The sequence below is a fragment of the Glossina fuscipes genome, unplaced genomic scaffold (genome assembly GCF_014805625.2).
Source record: "Glossina fuscipes isolate IAEA_lab_2018 unplaced genomic scaffold, Yale_Gfus_2 61379, whole genome shotgun sequence".
Lineage (NCBI taxonomy): Eukaryota > Metazoa > Arthropoda > Insecta > Diptera > Glossinidae > Glossina > Glossina fuscipes.
The window spans coordinates 422-5,169 of record NW_024003595.1 but is presented as its reverse complement, the minus strand read 5'-3'; the positions used below and the strand labels follow the sequence as shown (position 1 = coordinate 5,169).

At 33.3% G+C, this 4,748-nt stretch overlaps 1 long non-coding RNA gene across 1 annotated transcript; it reads left to right on the top strand.

Moving 5' to 3' along the window:
- The first annotated feature begins 694 nt into the window (after window positions 1–694).
- LOC119643599 lies at window positions 695–1,216 on the top strand. Its single transcript, XR_005248345.1, has 2 exons — window positions 695–814; window positions 872–1,216. It is a non-coding gene; the product is annotated as an uncharacterized LOC119643599 (long non-coding RNA).
- Window positions 1,217–4,748: the final 3,532 nt, after the last annotated feature.

Sequence of the window (4,748 nt, the reverse complement as noted above, 5' to 3'; positions counted from 1 at the left end):
TCGTAACACTAACCGTGGTTTTCTGCATTATTGCATACCCACTGGTTTTTCTCATTTACTCAAAGTGCTCATTTTTTCCATCTACTTAGAGAATACGTGTTTCCTAAATCCCCGAAAAGTCCGCATTTTATTTCAAAATTAATCGATTTCGGGCTGAACTCTATCTCTTATGCGTTTCCACTTAACTAGCGCGCTACGTTGTGGTGGCTATCTCACGGTTGAGACCTTTTCTCTTTTTATTGCATGTAATGCCGTTAATATAGAAAATATACTTTCATTGGTATTCAGTCCATTAATTGCCAAAGGTACCACGTACCTTTTTAAAAAAAACATTATTTTTAGCATGTGCCTTGAGGTAATTGCGGCGAATATATTCCTTAGTACTAAGAAGAGGCAATTAAACACTCACAAAGTGAGCTCTACATTGCGAAGAATTGTAAAGTGATCGATTGAGTTTCTCAAGGGTGTATTGATAGAGCCCGATTGTCCGAATGTCGACCAACAGTCAGATAGAAGAGTCTTTGCAAATATTTTGGTTTTGAATTTGTAATCGTGTAGATCCTTTAATTTCGGGAATAGCGAAAATTAAACGATAGCCGAGCCTTACCGTTTTCTTGATCTTGCAATTTACATAAACGTAAATATAAACAAAAGAGAATTACTATTAGTGTGTTCTTTTTCTTTACAGATTGGTAAGACTCCAAAGGCGAATTTTTTTTGTTAATAAAATTCTTCACAAATTTATGAATAACGAATCGATGGTAGAAAACGATAAATATAAGAATTTGTCTGCTCTGATAACCCAGGAGGACAAGTAAGCTTCTTATTCAAATTTTCTTGCAACATTTTAACACTTAACAAAACATTGCAGAAATAAACTAAATCTAAGGCTTGACTTTTCTGTTGATAAAGAATATACAAGAGTCGGTTTTCGCGGCGCTAAGCAGTTTATTTTTAATGAACCAATCGAGGCCACCAAAAGCACATTTTTGCGATATAAAATACTTCGTATTTTAAACTATGCGTTACAGTTTGTTACTTTGATCTGCTTATTGTGGATTATAAAAAAAATTTTATTTTACTGGGTATATTAACTACGCACCATATATATTTTTATAATTAAATTTGTACAGTGTTGGCGCAGGGTTGCATGTATGATTAATAGAAAAGGGAATGGAAGAATGAAATAAATTGGTGTGATATTTTAATTTGTTTACATGTTTGTTTATTTACACATCAAATTCCGATAACATAAACTTACAGCCGATTGACTTTTAAAACAGATGCACAAAACTTCCGTAATAATCTCCTAGTTTGAACTTTTTACAAACTGTTAGACCATCTTGTTATTTCCTTATCTCTGCTCATATTGGTTTTACTGTATTCGTAAAACCAGAACTACTTTTTGTTTATATGAAACGATGTAAAGTCTTTGCAATTCTCACTTATAAATTCTAAAATCGGAAGAGAAAGAGAGAGATAGAGTTCGTGATTCTTTTCAAATTGCATTTTTGCTTACTTGGCTTAACCTTTCCAGTTGCATATCCACGATCCCACGATCAACGAGTTAACTTCGAATTTTCCAATTTAATGCGTTAAAACATATTTTGCATAAGTTCGTGTTTTTATATATACGCAAAGTATACGTGTAATTGGCTTTTTATTAAACAAGTGTTTTACCTCGCACCAAGTTCTTCTATACACATATGCATACGCAATTTCACTTTATACACGGGTGTTTTAATTGAAAATAGTTAATCTTAAATCAAATGCCTATTGAATTCGTGTTTTAATTCATTATAATTGAAGCGGAACCAGAGATTTTGATACCCTCAAGCCCGGTCTCTCTATCTCTTGCGTTTAACATTTGTTAATTATTTTATCTATATTTTATGCAATATATGTTTCCCCTTACGTAAATATTGCAAGAGTATATTATATTGGACTCCGAGGTACGAAATTATAAACGAATGAGTTTTGAAATATTTCGATGTTTGATACCTAAGCGATTAAAAAACGAAAATTTGTGTTTGGTCTTACTACGTTTCAGAACTCTCACTACAAAAGCAAGCGTGTCGAGCTCCGGAAGCGAAAATTTTTGTGGTAATTTGTTTTCCAAAATGCAAGGGAATTCTCCTCGTGGCCTGGGAGAGAAATTAGTTTATTAATTTTATTCAATTCAAAATTTTTACAACTACTTTAAGAAGTCCCATTTTTTTCGTTTTCATCTTTTCTTCGAATTTATTATCGGATTTATTTGCACCTTATTCGATGAGTTTACGCATCGCGTAAATGAATTTTTCTTATAACTAATAACCCGATTTTCTAAACCGATGAACATAATAAATGCATTACATTGTGCATTGTGCGCCAGACATCAAAAAATGACTTGACCATTGATTGTCAATCTTTTAGTTAACTAGTTCTCATCTGGAAGGCATACCTTGGGAACCATGTGGCTGAAAGTTGCGTGTGGCTTTCGCTGTTTTCGTTTACTCTATATATGTTTCATTTCAAAAGCTAACAATTCGAATTTGAAAGTGTCGAAGATATGCCGGTTCTTATTCCCATATTTATTCGCCTCAATTACCAGGCCTCTATAGAATACCGTCCTGTAAGTAACTCACTACCACTCCATTCAGCCTGTAGTTGCCTTTCCGGCTTATTAAATGTAGGGACTTTGTCTTTTTAAGAGTAAATTATTATTGACAGTATCGAATGCCCTAGAAAAATTAATCATAATCAGGGTCGTCAAGTTCCTTTTGACGTACGCTGTCCCAGCTGTAACTCTGCTAATAACCTGACTGGATTTCAGAAATTAAATTCCTGGAACGTACGTATAACGTAGTCTGATCATTTACTAACTGCTCAAAAACATTCGATAGAACAAGAAGAATACTGATAAGTCGATGATCAGCTGCCGAAACTGGAGCAGCCCCTTTCGCAATAGGCGTTATGATCGGCATTTTCCGACAGTTTGAAAAAGCACAGGATGTGATTATATGATTCAATGTATGAGTCAATGAGGAGATCACAGCCAACATATCGTAACCAACAGCATTAGATTTAGTGCCATAAACAGCTTTCTAAACGTCGTCCATAGTAAAGGCTTTCCACTGAAAAGCATCACCTTGCCTATAGAGTAAGCCCTGAATCTTTATAAAGGAACAATCGCCAGCCACGTAATCAGCCTCTAGAAAGTAATCATTTATTATATTAGGGTTAACAGTGCAAACGGGTTGACGCGCTCTAATACCAATTGTTTCCAAATTTTCCCAAAGTGTCTAGAGGAGAGTCGGCGTCAAATGTTGCTTGCAAATTGTATTATTGAATTTTCTATGTAAGTATGAGAACACATATGTATACTAACATGCTCATAAGGGCATATGTATATATATGCATATGTATATATATATATATATATATATATATATATATATTATTTAATGAAGACACTATAGTTATTTGTGTGTGCGGTCAATGAAATTTGCTATCATTCATTAATAGTGCATCGAAAATGTTGTCGCAAAAAATCTAACATTTGGTCACTTCAATATATGTCATTGATATAAAAAAATTATGTCTTTAACACACTTTAACTTGCATGCATGTAACATTACATGTAAAATTTGAAATATTTTTAATTTGGAAGCAATATTGATTTCCATGTTAGGTTCAGGGATATAAAGCGGACCGCAGAGCTGTTTTTGTAAGAGTCCATATTCATTTACAGGTTAAATTTTTTGTTCCTCAAAGTCGAGCTTGGGAATATGACCTTAAAACTTAACGTAACTTATTGTATAATCCAGATTGTTGGAACTTAACTTGTATACCCAAAAATCCGATAAAGTTACGTTTCAGGTTCCTATAAACGAATTTTAAATTAATTAAATCGATTTCTAAGCGCTCACTTAATCATAAGAATGCCCACTCGGATTTTCTTCGGCTTTAGTTGAAAGGGGGAAGTTAATTTTTATTGGCTCCAATGATTGCATTTAATTTGTCCATCAACTAATGTTACATATATATATATATATATGTTATAAGTATATAATATTCGGCTCTTGCTTTTTTTTCATTTTTTAGTAATTTCCTTCTTCTCACACTCGTTTGCGACCGCGTCTTTTATATCTATCACCGTGAACCCACCTATATCTACTCTTCAAGTCCTTTTATTTGGTGCTAACATCAACAGGATTGCGGGGACAAAATCATTCCGCCGGACATGTTGACGTCCACTTAGCTTGTCGCACTCTACTCCCCAAGTCCTCTAATTTGAGATCCAATTGGGTATACTGCAGGGCTCCATTATACCCATTTTAGATTTAACACATTTTTAATATCTTCATGTGAGGAATGTACAGAATAATATTCATATTCTATCTTGCTTACTTTATGTAATAGATATAAGTACAAGTAGTAGTACACACGATAAGTAACAATAAGCATAAAACGTAAGAAAAATGAAGAAAATAAAAATGTAATCACTTATAGCATTGTGTGGGCGAGGCTGATTTTTCTTTACATCAATAGTCGTCCATAAGTATATATATAGAATATTTCAGCATTTTATCTTTCACAATTTACAAGTAATAAGTTTAAAAAGACAAATTTTTACTTGAAGTAACAGATGTGTCCAGTTTACGCTTTCCTTTGGGGTATGTGCTTTGATCAATTCGTTTCATTTTCAATACCAACTTGGGAAAACTTACTTTTAATAACTAAGCTTAGGTTTTTTTAATGATAAC